General features: G+C 39.5%; 1 pseudogene; it reads right to left on the bottom strand.

Moving 5' to 3' along the window:
• Positions 1 to 1566: 1566 nt before the first annotated feature.
• LOC101596436 lies at positions 1567 to 2038 on the bottom strand (annotated as a pseudogene).
• Between the last annotated feature and the right edge of the window lie 16241 nt (positions 2039 to 18279).

The raw sequence follows: 18279 nt of genomic DNA on the forward strand, positions 1-18279 counted from the left end.
AGAAACAAAATCTCCAATGGAGAGTGAAGTCAGCATCTGTTAAATGGGATGATCATTATTAATTTATAGAGAATGTAAAGGATGTAGTCCCTCTTATAGTCCAAGATTAGTGGTAGCTTCACATTGGCAAGCAAAATCATTATCTGGAATATGATTCTGACTTGTTTCCCAGTTCCAAATATAGTTTCCTTTCCACTTGGTGGATTCATTAGCCAATCTAAGAGCAGCTGGTTACCCACCATGGATGTGTGCCACTATTACACTTATGTGAGCATCATGTCAGGTTGTTTGCTTCTGGGTAGCTTAGACCTTGAGTTGCTTGAACAGATGTTGGCCACTTTCCCCCAGTAGCTCATGTAGTGCTTTCCAGCACTAGATAGGCTAACCATCTGGGGACTAGCTCTCTTATGAATTCCAAACACATCTCTCCATGGATGGAGCTAATAGTGTATGGTGTCTTTAGCAGTAGGGTCTTACCATTAACCTCTGGTGGGTAATCAAGTGCTCTGACAGAAGTCTGTCTTTGTTTTAAGAGACCTTGTAGGTCTCTCTGATCAAGAGCTCATTGCAGATGTTAACCTGGCACCCTGGTAAAGGGAATTATAGGCCAGCACCAAGGGAAAAGAAAAAAGAAAAATACAGAAAAAAAAAAAAAACAGAAGAAATTTAAGGTTAGGCTTCATCTCACTCTCTCTAGGTCCCTTTGATTCAGGTGCTCCCCCTAAGGTCCTCTTGAGGGGTGAACCTTTTAGTCCAACTTCCAGGATATAGGATTCTATGGTACCAGTTCAATTTGGATTCAGTTTTGGGTCCCCCCTTTCCCTTCTGCCAAGCACTACCCTCCCTATTGTCCAAGCCTTGAGATGCTATTCAGGTATGACAGCAATTTGGGCTGATCCAGGTTAGGAACCACAGATGAGTAAGACCATGTGGTGATTATCTTTCTGTGATTGGGTGAGTTCACTTAGTATGATATGTTCCATGTTTGACCATTTTTCTTCAAATTTAATTGTATCATTTTTTTCTTACTGCTGAGTATGTCTATCATGTAGACATACTACAACTTGATTATCTATTTGTCCAATGATGGGCTCTTGGGCTGATTCCAGTTCTTAGCTATTATGAATTGAGCAGCTATAAACATGGTTGAGCAAATATCTCTGAACTGAGGTGTGGAGCTTTTAGGGTAAATGCCCAGTTAGGGAAAAACAGGGTCCATTGGTAACTCTACATTCATCCTTTTCAGGAGTATCCATATTGATTTCTACAGCGGTTGTACCAGCTTATATTACCACTAAAAGTTCCTATTTCTCCACATCCTTGCCAACATTTATTTTCATTTGATTTTTTTTTCAAGGTAGGGTCCCACTCTAGCTCAGGCTGTTCATTTGATATTTTTAGTTTGCTATCCTTATTGGGGGTAAGGTGGAATCTCATAGTTTGGTTTTCTTTTTAACAGATCCTGCCATAAGTTTATTTGTAGAAATGGCATAGGACACCTGCCATCTGCAAACAGCCAAGGGGACATGACAGTCCATCGGTCTTTAAATTGGTGGACGGAGAGGTTTACTGTGGGGCCTTTGCACCTTTGGGAGCCTGAGCTGGAGTGGAAGGTGCAGCCTGGGTCTGGGCCTTAGCTGGAGCTGCAGCCTGGGCCTTAGGTTTTGTTTGCCAGAGCCTGCAACTCTTGGCAATGTAGGTACGAACACACTTCCCAAGCTTGGGGTGGGCAATGAAGGCGAGTTGGCTGAGCTTGCAGCCGGGGTGCTTGGGGAGCTTGGGCCAGGACTGCTCGGGCTTGATGAGGCCCCTGATGGCCTTGGCGCAGCACTCATTGTCTTTGCGTTGCTGGCCTGCATCTTCTTCAGGCCCTTCTTGTTGTGCTTCTTGGCAAAATGCATGTTCCTCAGGAACTTGGGGGTCATCCCCCTTAAGACATTTGTATCTTTGGGATCGGGGCTTCTTGATGCCATTTCTGTGCAGTTTCAGGGGTGGGTTGTGCGTGGTGTGGTTCTTGGACATGGCCATGTCTGCACGCAAGCCGTGGCTTCCGAAGCGCCAGGGACCGGAAGAAAAAAAAAACACAAACTTTTTCCTTTGTAGCTTCAATATGAGTATATTGGTTCTTTTTGTTAGTAAAATAGTTATGTTTTTACATTTTGTATTAGTTTTCTATAACAGCCAGAAGAGGTCATGACCAAGTTGAACAATGCTGGTCAAACGCATGGTCCTGGAGTTGGCAAGTCAGAAATATAGCCCCAGGCTCTGCCTGGTTCCCTGCTCCACTTGTCATGTGCCTGACACTCGGGTGTCACTTATGTACCTTTGGGGACCATCTTGGGATGACTGACATTCCAGACTCAGGGAGGTGTTGCCTGGATCAACTCCTGGCATTTGTAACTACAAGGTATATTTCTCAACTATCTGCCTGCTGAAATCCTCTCCGCTTCTAGATGCTTCTACACTCTCTGCCCACATCTTTGCTCCTTCCACAAGTCAACAATAGGACAGTGGGTTGAGCCTATTGCTCTCTCGGAAGCTTTGAGCTCTGCTGTGCACTGTGAAGATTTCTACTTTTCTTTTTTTTTTTTTTTTTAGGATCTGCATCTATCTGAAAAAGAGAAGCAGATTCTCCAACGGAGAGTAAGTTAGCACCCGGAAAATTGAGATAACACTTACTTTTTTGATAGAGAGTTTGATAGGTGTAGGCCCTCTTGTACCCCATGATTGATGGTAGCTTGATATTGGAGAGTGGGCTTATGTTTGGATATGGTTCTGACTTGTTTCCTAGCTCTGGCTGTGGGTCTCGTACCACTGAGCAGATCAGTTAGCCAAATCAAGAGCAGTTGGTTCCCCAACACGGCTGTGTGCCACTATTGCACTTGTGTGGGCATCACACCAGGTTATTTGTTGTTAATTAGGTTAGACCATGAGTTGCTTGGACAGATATTGGTCATTTCCCCCAGTTGCCCATGTAGCACCTTCTGGCACTAGACACGCTGCCTATCTGGGGACTGACTCTCTCCTGGCTTCCAGCCATGCCATTCCATTTTACTTGTCAGCTACGCTTGGAGTCTTCAGCAATAGGGTCTTATCACTGACCTTTGGTGGGTCATCAAGTACTCTGACTGAAAATGTCATTGTTTTAGGAAAACTTGTAGGTTTCTCTGACCAAAAGCTCATTGTGGATGATAGCCCCAAGCTGGAAGTGGGGGTTACAGGTCAGTGCCCACTAAGAAAATGAGGAAAAACATAACTAATATACAATAGTTAGAGAGGAGGGGGGGAAGGGGAGAGGGAGGGAGGGAAGATGTAGAAGATTTAGGTTAGTCTTGATCCTACCCTCTCCAGTGTCTTGTGGTTCAGGTGTTTCCTGTAAGGGACTAGTGAAGGGTCAGCCATTTGGTCTGCCTTTTAGGAAGTAGAATTTTATGATACCATTGCTGTTTGGGTCCAGATTAGTGTTTCCCACCCCTTCGATGCCCTCCCCACCCTCCCCATCCATCCTATTGTCTAGTCCATGAGGTGCTTGCTGGGTATGTAAGGTACCTTGGGTAGATTCAGGTTAGGTGTTATAGATGAGTGAGAATATGTGTCGATTTTTTTTTCTGTGATTGGGTAAGTTCACTGAGAATGATCTTTTCCAGATTCAACCATTTTTCCTCAAGTTTCTTTGTGTTGTTTTTTCTTACTGCTGTATATAAAGAATTCCATTGTGTAGATATACCACATCTTCATTATCCATTCTTCTAGTGATGGACATCTGGGTTGATTCCAGCTTTTAGCTATTACGAATTGAGCTGCTACAAACATGATTGAGCAAATCTCTCTGGCCTGTGGTTTGAAGGTTTTAGGGTAGATGCCCAGAAAGGGTATAACTAGGTCTGTTGATATCTCTATAGTCAGCTTTTTCAGGAGTCTCCATATTGATTTCCAAAGTGGTTGTACCATCGTACATTCCCACCAACAGTGAATGAGTGTTCCTGCTTCTCCACATCCTTGCCAGCATTTATTTTCATTTGATTTTTTTATGTTGGCTATCCTTATTGGGGTAAGGTGGAATCTCATAGTTGTTTTTATTTGCATTTCTCTGATGATTAGGGTTGATGAACATATTCTTAAGTGTGTGTTTGCCATTTGTTTATCTTCCTCTGTGAATTGCCTGTTCTACTCTGTGCCCCATTTTATGAGTGGGGTGTTTGTCTTCTTATTGTTTAGAATTTTGAGTTCATTGTAGATTCTAGAGATTAGGCCTCTATCAGTTGGATAACCCGCAAATATTTTCTCCCATTCTGTGGGTATTCTATTGGCTTTGCTTATTATATGCTTGTCTGTAAAGAAACTCTTTAGCTTCATATGATCCCATTGGTTGAGTGACTGAGAACGTGAGCCACTGGGGTTTTGTTCAGGAAGTCTTTTTCCATTCCTATATCATGGAAAGTACTTCGTAAATTTTCTTCCAGTAGTATTCAAGTATCTGGTCTTATGTTGAGGTCTTTGATCCATTTGGATTTGAGTGTAGTGCATGGTGAAATGTGTGGATCAAGTTTTAGTTTGTTGCATATGGTTATCCAGTTTGTCCAGCACCATTTGTTGAAGATGCTATCTTTTTTCCAGCCTATATTGTTTGGGCCTTTGTCGAATATCAAGTAGCTATAGTTGCTTGACCACAAATCCGGGTCCTCAAGTCTATTCCATTGGTCTATGCTCCTGTTTGTATGCCAGTATTTTTTTTTTTGTTTTGTTTTTATTGCTATGGCTTTGTAGTATAGCTTTAGATCAGGTATGGTGATGCCACCAGAGGTATTTCTTTTGCTGAGGATATGTTTGGATATGCAAGGCCTTCTGTTTTTCCATATGAAATTTGAGATCATTTTTTCTATCTCTGTGAAGAACACTGTAGGGATTTTAATTGGAATTGCATTAAATCTATATATTGCCTTTGGTAGGATTGTCATCTTCACAATGTTAATTCTGCTTATCCAGGAGCATGGGAGATCGTTCCATCTTCTCAACTACTCCTCAATTTCTTTTTTGAGAGTTTTTATATTTTTGTTGTATAGATCTTTTACTTCCTTGGTTAATGTTATTCCAAGATATTTTTGTTGTTGTTGCTATTGAAAATGGGACTATGTCCCTTATTTCTTTTTCTGTATCTTTGTCATTTGTGTACAAAAATGCTACCGATTTTTGTGCATTGATTTTGTATCCTGCTACTTTGCTATAGGAGTTAGTCACCTTCAGGAGTTTTTGGAAGGAGTCTCTCAGGTCTCTTACATATACAATCATGTCGTCAGTGAAGAGAGCTAACTTAACTTCTTCCTTTCCAAATTGTATCTCTTTTATTTCCTTCTCTTGTCTTATTGCTTGAGCTAGGACTTCCAGAACTATATTGAAAAGCAGAGGTGAGAGAGGACATCCCTGTCTTGTTCCTGATCTTAATGGGAATTCCTTCAGTCTCTCTCCATGAAGTATTATTTGGGCCTTTGGAGCTTTATTATGTTAAGATGTGAACCAGCCATGCCGATTCTCTCCAATGTTTTGATCATGAAGTGATGTTGTATTTTGTCAAAGGCCTATTCTGCATCTAACGAAATGATCATGTGGTTTTTATGTTCAAGCTTGTTTATGTGGTGTGTTACATTGACAGATTTCCGTTTGTTGAACCACTCATGTTCCTGGGATAAATCCCACTTGGTCAAGGTGGATAATGCTTTTGATGTGTTGTTAGACTCGGTTTGCAAGTATTTTGTTCAGGATCTTTGCATCTATGTTCATTAGGGAAATAGGCTGGAAGTTTTCTTTTCTTGTGGCATCTCTGCCTGGTTTTGGGATTAGGGTGATACTAGCTTCATAGAAGGAGTTGGGTAGCTTTCCCTGTTCTTCAATTGTGTGGCACAGTTTTAGGAAGATTGGTTTGAGTTCTTCCATGAAGGTTTGATAAAAATTGGCTGGGAATCCATCTGGTCCTGGACTCTTCTTTTTGGGGAGGTTTTTTTTTTATTACTTTTTCAATCTCCATGAGTGTGATAGGTTCATTGAGGTGTTTAATCTGCTCTGAGTTTAGCTTTGGTAGATGATATGCATCCAGGAATTTATCCATCTCCTCCACATTTTCCAGTTTTGTGGAGTAGAGGTTTTTGAAATAAGTCCTGATGATTTTCCCAATTTCACTTATGTCTGTTGTGATCTCTCCTTTTTCATTTTGAATTTTGTTAATTTGGAGCCTCACCTTTTTTTTGCTTGATCAAATTGGCCAGAGGTTTGTCAATATTGTTTATTTTTTCAAAGGACCAGCTCTTTGTTTTGTCAATTGCCTTGTTTCCTTGGTTTCCAATTCATTAATTTCTGCTCTGATTTTAATTATTTCTTTCCTTCTGGAGCTCTTTGGGTTGGATTTTTCTTGTTTTTCCAGTGCCTTTAGATGGATAGTAAGGCTATTGATTTGGGGTCATTCTGTCTTTTTTATGAAGGCATTGAGTGCTATGAATTTTCCCCTGAGAACTGCCTTCATTATTTCCCATAAGTTTTGGTGTGATGTGTTCTCATTGTCATTCAATTCCAGGAATTTTGCAATTTCATCCACTATCCATTTATTGTTTAAGAGTGTGCTGTTCAGTTTCCAGGTGCTGTTGGGATTCTTGGTGGGTCTTTTGTTGTTGATTTCTAGCAATATAGCATTGTGATCTGATATCATGCAGGGAATTATATCGATTTTCTTAACTATGTGGCGGCAGTCTTTGTGACCCAGTATATGATCTATTTTAGAGAATGTTCCATGGGGTGCTAAGAAGAATGTGTAGTCTGTGGATTTGGGATGGAAAGTTTTGTAGATGTCCATTAGGCCTAAGTGTTCTATGGTTTTGTGAGCTCTCTTACTTCCCTGTTGAGTTTCTGTTTGGGTGATCTGTCTATTACTGATAATGGTATTTTGAAGTCCCCAGCTATAATGGTGTTGGTGGTTATTTCTGTTTTATTATCAAGTAGGTTTTGTTTTATGAACTGTGGTGCCCCTGTGTTTGGTGCATACAGATTTATGATTGTAATATCCTCTTGATGGATTGTTCCCTTTATAAGTAGGAAGTAGCCTTCTTTGTCTTTTTTTTATTGTTTTTGGTTTGATGTCAATTTTATGCGATATTAATATAGCTACACCTGCTTGTTTCTTATTCCCATTTGCTTGGAATATTGTTTTCCACCCTTTCACCCTGAGGAGGTTTCTATCTTAGTGGTAAGGTGGGTTTCTTGAAGGCAGCAGATTGAGGGGTCTAATTTTTTGATCCACCCTGTTAGCTTGTGTCTCTTGATGGGTGAGTTAAGGCCATTAATATTTAGGGTTATGACTGTGAGATTTGATTTGATCCCTGCCATGTTGTGGTGGTAGAGGTGTGTTGGTGTTTTCATGGAATTTGAAATTTTTTCTGTCTACTCTGGATTTGGTTGTTGTGATCTACTTCTTGTAGGCATTTGTGTTTGGTTATTTGTTTCTTCTCTGTGGAAAATTTCCTGGAATACTTTCTGTTGGTTTGGTTTTGTGTTCATATAATTATAAAGCTGAGTTTTGTCATGGAAAGTTTTTCTTTCACCATCTATTAAGAGGGAGACTTTTGCTGGGTAGAGTAGTTTGGGTTGGAAGCCATAGTTTCTTAGAGTTTTGAGAGTTTCATTCCAGGCCCTTCTAGCTTTCAGGGTTTCCATTGAGAAGTCTGAAATAATTCTGATGGGGTTTCCTTTGAATGTGGTGTGCTGTTTTTCCCTAGCTGCTTTTAGGATTTTCTCTTTGGTGTCACTGTTTAGATTCTTAATGATAATATGTCTTGGGGAGTTTCTCCTTTGGTCTAGTTGGTTAGGAGTTCTGTTTGCTTCTTGTATCTTGATGGGCCTTTCTTTTAAGAGACAGGGGAAGTTTTCTTTAATTATTGTGTTAAATAAGTTCTCCATGCAAATTCTTCTCCTTCTGGTATTCCAATGATTCTGATATTAGGACGTTTAAGTGTATCCCACAATTCCCTCATGTTCTGTTCACAGGAACTTTTGAACTTAATGAAATTTTTGAACTCTCGAACTGTTTCTTCCATCCTGTCTTCCAGATCAGAGTTTCTATTGTCCACTTTGCTGACTCTATTCTTGAGAGCCTCTAGAGAGTTTTGGACTTATTCATTTAAGTTTGCATTTTCTACTACTTTCCTATGTATCACTTGCATCGCTTTGTCCAGCTCCCTTTCACCTTATTTTCTGATTTTCTTTATGTTTTCATTTAGTGTGGCCAGCTGATTTTTAAGGTCCTCTTTTTTTTTTTTTCACTCTCCCTCAACTCTCTTAGCTCTCTTTGAATTCCTTCCAATGTCTTATCATATTGCTGTAGCTTAGTGATGGTAGCATCCACACGATTATCGGTCCTTTGTTGCTTTCCTGCAAGTTCTAGCAGTAGGTTGGTCAGGGTTGCATTGCTCATAGCTTCCACTTGATGTTCTGTTCCTAAAAACTCTTCTATGTTTTGGTTAGATGTAATTCTTGTTGGACTGGGTGATCTATCTGGGTTTTCTTGCATTTTTTTTTTCATGTTATGTCTTTTGTGCTGTGGTCTACCCATGACAGTGTATGAGCAGGTAGGTGAGTGGACCAGCCTGGGCCCTAGCTCAATGACAATCCAAGGTAGCCTCGGGCAGTTGCCAAGCAGCCTGGGTTTTTGTTCTCTCTTGCCAAAGCTGCCTATCTACTGCCTGACAGGGGCACCAAAGTTGCCTGAATTCTCACCCAGTAATGCACCAAAGCTACTTGCCTTTGAGCTTGGAAGAGGACTGAGGTAGCAAACCCTGAAGCTGCCCAAACTCTGGCTGGGAACACTGGGACCTGCAAACAGTCTGTACTCTCCCACCACAGGGGAGTGAGGGATGGGCGGTGACGGACAGGTAGGTGATGGCACCTGAGCTGGAGCTAGTGACTCAGTGTGGCCTTGTGTGGCCCTTGCTGTGGGACTGGGCCTGCTGCATGTGCAATTGTAGTGCAGTGGCAGCTGCTGTGGGCACGGGATCAGGGCACAGTGGAGGCTGGCCGGTGGGTGCGCCATTGGAGCACAGCATTGGGGGATCTGGTGGCTGCCTGATCACAGCGGCGGTGGTCCCTGATGGTGTGTGAACCGAGCACAGCGCAGCGGGCTGGTGCACGGGATCAGAGCACAACGGTGGATGTCCCCGCGGGTGTGGAGATCCCTACAGATGTGCGAAGGGAGCATAGCGGTAGAGGTCCCTACGGTTGTGCGATCAGAACACAGCACAGCGGGCTGGTGGGCACGTGATTGGAACACAGCCACTTGGGGCTTGGGGTGCAGCAGCTGTATGGGGGGAAGACCACCCACCCTAGAGGGAATCTGTGATTCCCTGTTTTTCCCCACTCTGTGCCCTCCCACTGGCAAGAAGACCCTGATAACCCTTAATTTCTTACCTTTCTTTCCCTGGTATTTGCAGCACAGCTAGGTGGTTGCCATCTTGGCTGGAAGCCCTCATAGTTGTTTAAATTTGCATTTCCCTAGTGGTTAGTGATGTTGAACATTTTCTTAAGTGTGTGTTAGCCATTTGTGATTCTTCTTCTGAGAACTCCCTATTCAGCTTTCTGCCCCACTTTTGGAGTGGGTTGTTTGATATTTTATTGTTTAGTTTTTAGATTCTTTGTAGATTCTAGATATTAGGCTTCTGTAAGTGGTATCACTGGTGAAGATTTTCTCCCATTCATTGGTCAATCTATTGGCTCTGCTTATGATATGTTTGTGCAAAAGCTTTTTAGCTTCATGAAATCCCATTGGTTGAGTGCCTGTTTAAGTTTCCTAAGCTACTGGGGTTTTGTTCAGGAAGTCTTTCCAGTACTATATCATGGAGCATGCCTCCTATTTTTTCTTTCAGTTGTTGAAGAGTTTCCAGTCTTATATTGAGGTCTTTAATGCATTTGGACTTGCTTTTAGTGTATGGAGCAATGAGTGGGTCTAATTTCATTTTTCCAACACCATTTGTTAAAGATTCTGTCTTTTCTCCAGTGTTTATTATTGGCCCCATTGTAAAGATCATGTAGCAGTAGTTACTTTGACCTAGGGTCTGGGTCCTTAATTCTGTTACATTGGTCTATGTTTCTGTTTTTATTCAAGTACCATGCTATTTTTGTTACTGTGGCTTTGAAATACTGCTTTAGATCTGGTATGGTGATACCTCCAGAGGTGTATTATTTTTTTTTCTGAGGATATGTTTGGATATCTGAGGATTGCTGACATTCCAATTGAATTTTGAGATAATTTTTTCAATCTCTGTGAAGAATGATGCTGGTTTTTTATTGTATCGCATTAAATCTATATATAGCTTTTGGTAGAATTGCCATTTTTCACAATTCATAATACTAAGTCTACCTATCCAGGAGCATGGGAGGTGGTTCCATCTTTTCAAGTCGTCCTCAATTTCTTTCTTGGGTTTCTTTGAGTTCCTTGGTTAGTATTATTTCAAGGCATTTAATTTTTTGGTTGCTATTGAAAATGGGACAGTGTCACTGATTTCTTTCTCTGTGTATGTGTCCTTTGCATATAGAAATGCTACTGATTTTTGTGCATTGATTTTGTATCCTGCCACTTTACTGAAGAAATAAATCACCTTTAGAAATTTTCAAATGGAGACTTTTGGGTCACTTATGTACAGGATCATGTCATCTGCAAATAGGGCTAACTTGACTTCTTCTTTTACAATTTGAATCCCTTTTATTTTTTTGTCCTGTCTTGTTACTTGGGCCAGTACTTCTAGTATTATGTTGAAGAGCAGTGGTGAGAATGGACGAGTGGGCCCCTGTCTTGTTCTTCATCTCAGTGTGAAATCCTCAAGACTTTCCCCATTAAGTATTATTTGGGGGCTGGAGAGATGGCTTAGCGGTTAAGCGCTTGCCTGTGAAGCCTAAGGACCCCGGTTCGAGGCTCGGTTCCCCAGGTCCCACGTTAGCCAGATGCACAAGGGGGCGCACGCATCTGGAGTTCGTTTGCAGTGGCTGGAGGCCCTGGCACGCCCATTCTCTCTCTCTCTCTCTCTGCCTCTTTCTCTCTCTGTCACTCTCAAATAAATAAATAAAAATGAACAAAAAAAATTTAAAAAAAAAAGTATTATTTGGGCTTCAGGTGCTTTATATATAGCTTTTATTGTGTTGAGATATAAACCCTCTGTGCCTATTCTTTCCAGAATTTTGATCATGAAGTCATGTTGTATTTTGTCAAAGGCTTTCTCTGCATCAATTGAATTAATCATGTAGTTCTTATGATTAAGTTTATTTATGTGGTATATTACAGTGACTGATTTCCATATGTTGAACCATCCCTGCATCTCTAGGATGAAGCCTACTTGGTCAAGGTGTATAATGCTTTTGATATGTTGTTGAATTTGGTTTACAAGGATTTTGTTCAGGATGTTTGCATCTAAGTTCATCAGGGATATAGGCCTATAGTTTTCAATTTTTCCTGTATTTGTTAAGATTTGCTTTGTGTCCTAATATATGGTCTATTTTAGAGAACGTTCCCTGTGCTACTGAGAAAAATGTATATTCTGAAGCATTTGGATGGAATGGTATATCTGTTAGGTCTATTTGTTCCATGATATCACTTTATCCAGATGTCTCTCTGTTTTTTTTTTCCTAAATTTTTATTAATATTTTCCATGATTATAAAAAAATATCCCATGGTAATACCCTCCTCCCCCACCCACACAATTTCCCCTTTGAAATTCCATTCTCCAACATGTCCCCTCCCCCATCTCAAACAGTCTCTCTTTTATTTTGATATAATGATCTTTTCCTCCTATTATGATGGTCTTATGTAGGTAGTGTCAGGCACTATGAAGTCATGGATGTCCAGGTCATTTTATGTCTGGAGGGAGCACGTTGTAAGGAGTCCTACCCTTCCTTTGGCTCTTACATTCTTTCCTTTTTGCTAGGATGACATGTCAATTGATGAGAGTGAGGTATTGAAGTCACCCACAACAATTATGTTTGGTGTTATCTGTGACTTTAATTCTAATAGTGTTTGTTTGATGAGATTGGGGGTCCCCATGTTAGGTGCACACATATGTAGGATTGTAATGCCTTCCTGTTGGAATGTTCCTTTAATCAGTGTAAAGTGATCTTGTTTATCTTTCCTCACTAATGTTGGTTTGAAGTCTATCCTGTCAGATATTAGGATAGCAACCCCTGCTTGTTTCCTAGGCCCATTTGCTTAAACTACCATTTTCCATCCTTTCACCCTAAGACAGTGTCTATGTTTTGTTGAGTTTCCTAGAGGCAAGAAACAACAGGATCCTGCCTTTTAATCCAATCTGCAAGCCTGTATCGTTTGGTTGGGACATTGAGGCCATTGATATTGAGTTATTATTGAAAAGTATGCATTTATTTTCTCCACTCTTCTTGTTTTGTACTGCTTCCTGTTTTCCCATTAGTCACTTGTTTTAAGTGTTATTTGAATATGGTTTATTTTTTCCTATTTCCTCCTGTATGTGTTTTACTTTCTCTTCAGCATGAAGGATTCTTTCACGTATTTTCTGTAGAGCTGGCTTAGTTGTCATAAATTCCTTTAGCCTGTTTTTGATATGGAATGCCCTTAATGACCTCCTTAATTCTTTAAGCTGGTTTTCTGTGTTCTCTTTTAGGAGTTTGTTTTCTTCTTTAATTCCTTTGTTTTCCTCTTTGATTCCTTTGATATCTTCTTTGATTTGAGTATAGATAAAAATCACTTTTTGAAACCTTTGTCAGGCATTTCATATAAAACAGTCTCATTGGGGGTAATTTCTGATGGATTTATAATTTTTGGTGGGATTGTATTGTCTTAATTCTTTGTGTAATATAGCAACTCTTGCATCCTGAGTTGATTTGATGCTTGGGTTTTCTATTCATCTGCAGTGTTCCTAGATGTGGAGATACAACTTTATATACCTTCAGGATATGAGTTTAAGTTGCCAGGTGTAGCTCTTGTACCCCAATCTAACTCTAGAAGTAATACTGTGTTGAGTTTGTCTGCTGTTCAAGTATTCTAGTGGGCTGGGTGGTCCAATTTATTGCCCAATTCTAAACTTCTGCTGAGCAATATACACAATAAATAAAAACCAGCACAAAGTATGCAAGTATGGGGATTAAAACAAACAGATCCCTAAGGGTGTGTGTTGCTGTACCCCTTTAATCCTGTCAGCTGGGAGGTTGAAAAGTCTGTTCTGAATTGGTTTCCAAGTCAGCCTGGATCTGGAACAGACCCTGCCCTGAATAATGACAGAAGCAAAGACAAAGGCCCTATAAATCTAAAAGCATCAAAGGCAACAATAGTCAGCCCCCAAGTACAGCTTAATTGAGAATGGTAAAGCCAACCAAGAATATGTGAACCATAACCTGCTCTGACATGGAAAGAAAGATTAGCTCTTCCAGTTCAGGCTTATGTACCTGATTTTTTTGTGTCTAGGAATTCATCTATTTCTTCCAGATTATCCAATTTTGTGGAGTAGAGGTTTTGGAAGTATGCCCTGATGATTCATCCAATTTCATTGATGTATGTTGTGATTTCTCCTTTTTCATTTCTGATTTGTTAATTTGAGACTTCTCTCTTTTTTTTTTTTTCTTGATCAAATTGGCCACAGGTTTGCCAGTCTTTATTTTTTCAAAGAAGCAGCTTTTCATTTCATCGAGTTTTAAAATTGTTTTCTTAGTTTCCAATTCATTAATTTCTGCTGTAGTCTTGATATTTCTTTCTGTCTGGAGCTCTTTGGGTTGGATTCCTCTTGTTTTTCCAGTGCCAAAGGTTGACAATTAGGTTATTAATTTGGAATCTCTATATCTTTGTAATGAAGACATTTAACACTATAAATTCTCCCATTAGGACTGCCTTCATTTTGTCCCATAAGTTTTGGTAGGTTGTGTTTTCATTATCATTCAATTCTAGGAATTTTACAATGTTTTAAATTTCTTCCACAACCCGCTCATTGTTTAAAAATGTGTAACTTAGTCTCCAGGAGCTGGCGGAGTTCTTGATGTGTCTCTTGTCAATTTCTATCTTTAAAGCATTGTTATCTTGCATGATGCAGGAAGTTACTTCAATTTTTCTGACTTGGGTACACTCTATGGTCTAATATCTGATCAATTTTGGAGAAGGTTCTGTGGGATGTTGAGAAGAATGTGTATTCTGTAGAATTGGGGTGGAAAGTTCTGTAGATGTCCATTAGGTCTAGTTGATCTATGATGTTGTTGAACTCTATTATTTCCCTGTTGTTTTTCTGCTTGGATGATCTGTCTAGCGATGATAGTAGAGTATTGAATTCTCCGACTATGATGGTGTTTATTTCTGTTTTATTGTCAGGTAGATTTTGGTTTATAAACTGTGGTGCACCTGTGTTTGGTGAATATAGATTTATGATTGTGATGCCCTCATGTTGGATCATTTCCTTGATGAATAAGAAGTGGCCTTCTTTGTCCTTTTTGATTTTGAAGTCTATTTTACCAGATATTAATATAACAACACCTGCTTGTTTCTTATTTCCATTTATTTGGAATGTCATTTTCCATCCTCTCACCCCGAGGAGGTATGTATCTTTAGTGGTGAGGTGGGTTTCTTGAAGACAGCAGATAGAAGGGTCCATTTCTTTTTTTTTTTTCTAATAGCATTGTTTTTATTCATTCATGTTAAGTCACCTGAAATGGTATCTGCTGCATATAAATATGCTCATTAATGTTAATGGCTGAACAAATCCATTTCAATGGATACTCAATATCTTACAGTCAAGTCACTTCAACCCAGCCTCATGGCAACTCACACACCAAAAGTGTACTTTATTTTGTAATTTTTGACCCATTATCACTTCCAAGTTATGTCTCTTTTTAGCTGTTAAGTGTACAAGATGAAGAGAAATTTTAGAGAAGGGATACACCTGGAAAATAAGTTTCTTCAACCTCCATATACATGTTTCAAAACTGCTGGGTCCCAAGTCCATTTATAAACTCTAGGGGTGCCAGTATCTGTGCAGCATATTAAAGATACACTATCTGAATAGCTTATAATTCTGCATAAATCAGGTCAAGCAATGTGCTAACCTGCATCAGACTGTGCACTTTAACTGAACATGGCAAAATATTCACTCTTTTGAACTTTACATCATCATTTGATGTCAAACAATGAAGCAAATCCCAACAGTATATAGAAAAACATTTGCATTTACAAAAGATTGTTCCCCATACTGATTAATCCAGGCAGCTAACTCACTGGTTTATGCAACTTTATTGAAGAAAAATAAATCAGGCTACAGCAGCAGCAGCAGCAGAAGAGGCAGCAGCAGCGGTGGACCCAGCAGCAGCAGCTTCAGCTGCTGACAGACCCAGCAGAGGCAGCTTTAGCAGCAGCAGTTCCAGCAGCGGGGATACTGATCTGTAGGGCCACTGTTGCCAGGCTCGGTTGACCTCACAGGAAAAGCCAGTGCCCAGCACCAGAAATCAGAACAGCAGCACGACGACCAGGCAGCAACTTGACTGAGAACAAAATAATCCAAGGTAACTGGGATTGCACCAGGGAAGGGTCTAACTTGGACACAAGCTGACTTGGATCCCTCAACAGACCAGAAATCTTAACCTCAATGTTGATAGAGGATCTGGTTGTTATAATAACTACTCTGGCATACAACTTGGGGCTGTTTTTGATTGGATGGGTATAGTGTTTAGTTAACTTTTAGAATCCACCTGTAATTTATTCCACTCAGCCTACTTGAAGACTCCCATAGCAGGGAAACTCAACCCCTAGGAACACCTTTATGGATACTCTGAGAGTCTTAAGAGCCACACCTAACACCTGAAGCTCCTACCCTGAAAATATATAACATCAAATCAATTGACACAGCTAAGAATACCCAGCTAGCTAGAAAATAGAAGCATTACTTAATCCAAGATGCAAGAATATATACATTATAACACAAGAAACACTAAAAAGCAAGACAATATAAATCCACCTAAAAGTATTAATGCATCAGAAATGACCTCCAGTAAAACGAGTTAGAGGAAATGCCTGAGAAAGATTTAAGAAGAATGATTGTAAATATGTTCAAAGAAGTCAGAGAACAAATCAAAGGAGTCAAAGAAGAACTTAAAGAGGAAATCAAAGGAATCAAAGAAGAGGCAGGACACCAATTTAATGAAATAAAGAAGGCAATACAAGACATAAATAAGGAAATAGAAATGATAAAGAAAAACCAGGGAGAATTACTAGCAATGAAGAACACAGTTAATGAAATAAAAAACTCTGTAGAAAATCTCACCAGTAGAATGGATGAAGGAGAGGACAGAATATCTAAGCTAGAACACCAGGTGGCAGATCTAATACAGTCCAACAAAGAGAAAGACAAACTTATAGAAAAGTATGAGTGGGAATTTCAAGATATTCGGGACACTATGAAAAGATCAAATATAAGAATTCAGGGCATAGTAGAAGAAGAATTCCACTCCAAAGGCATAGTAGGCTTCTTCAACAAAATCATAGAAGAAAATTTCCACCAAATTGGGAAACAGGTGCCAATGCAGATACAGGAAGCCTTTAGAACCCAGGCCAGAAAAAACCTGGAAAGAACTTCTCCTCGCCATATTATAATCAAACTTCCAAACACACACACCAAAGAAAAAAATATTGAAAGCAGTTAGAGAGAAAAATCAAGATACCTACAAAAGCAAGCCCATCAGGATTACAGCAGATTATTCAGCACAAACTTTAAAACCAGAAGGGCTTGGAGTGATATATTCCAAGTTCTGCAAGATAACAACTGTCAACCAAGGTTACTTTAACCTGCAAAGCTATCCATTCAAATAGACAGAGAAATAAGGACATTCCATGACCAAAGCAGGTTAAAGGAGTATTTGAAGACAAAAGGAGCTCTACAGAAAATACTTGATAGAATCCTCCATGCCGAAGAAAAGGAAAAGCACACATATAAGGAACCTAGAAAAAACAAGCAATACTCAAACACTAGGTAACAGAAGAGACCACAAAAAAAATAAAAAAAGGCAAACATAAAAACACACCTTTCAATAATATATCTTAATATCAACGGCCTCAATGCCCCAACTAAAAGACATAGGTTTGTAGATTGGGTTAAAAAGCAGGATCCCACAATTAGTTGTCTCCAAGAAACTCGCCTTTCTACAGAGGATAGACATTATCTTAGGGTGAAAGGTTGGAAGATGGTGTTTCAAGCAAATGGGCCTAGAAAACAAGCAGGGGTTGCTATCCTAATATCAGACAAGGTAGACTTTAGTCCAACATTAGTCAAGAAAGATAAAGGAGGTCACTTTATATTGATTAAGGTCACACTCCAACAGGAGGACATTAAAATCCTACACATATATGCACCTAACATGGGAGCTCCCAAATTCATCAAACAAACACTATTCAAACTAGGGTCACAGATAACACCAAACACAGTGGTGGTGGGTGACTTTAACACCCCACTCTCATCAATTGACAGGTCATCCCAGGAAGAAATAAACAGAGAGGCATCTGGACTAATTGAGGTCATAGAAGGAATGGACCTAACAGATATATACAGGACATTTCATCCAAAGGCTGCAGAATATACACTTTTCAGCAGCATATGGAAAATTCTCTAAAATAGACCATATATTAGGACACAAAGCAAATCTTAACAAACTCAGGAAAATTGAAAGAATTCCTTGGATTCTATCTGACCACAATGGAATTAAACTACAAATCAGTAGCAAGAAAGGCTATAGAGCAACAAAATCATGGAAACTAAATAATACACTACTAAATGATGAATGGGTCAATGAAGAAATCAAGAAGGAAATCAAAAGATTTATAGAGTCAAATGATAATGAGAACACAACATAACAAAATCTCTGGGAAACAATGAAGCAGTTCTAAGAGGTAAATTTATAGCCTTAAGTGCCTATATTAAGAAATTAGAAAGGTCACAAGTAAACGACCTAATGCTTCACCTTAAACCTTGGAAAAAAAAGAATGAGGCAAACTAAAAATCAGTAGACGGGAATAAATCATAAAGATTAGGGCAGAAATTAATGAAATAGAAACAAAAAATATCCAAAGAATTAATGAAACAAAGAGTTGGTTCTTTGAACAGATAGACAAGATTGATAAACCCTTAGCAAATCTGACCAAAAGAAAGAGAGAAGAGACACAAATTAATAAAATCAGAGATGAAAAAGGTAGCATCACAACAGATTGCAAAAAAATTCAAAAAATCATAGGGACATACTATAAAAGTGTATACTCCA

Source organism: Jaculus jaculus, chromosome 5, assembly GCF_020740685.1.
Source record: "Jaculus jaculus isolate mJacJac1 chromosome 5, mJacJac1.mat.Y.cur, whole genome shotgun sequence".
NCBI lineage: Eukaryota > Metazoa > Chordata > Mammalia > Rodentia > Dipodidae > Jaculus > Jaculus jaculus.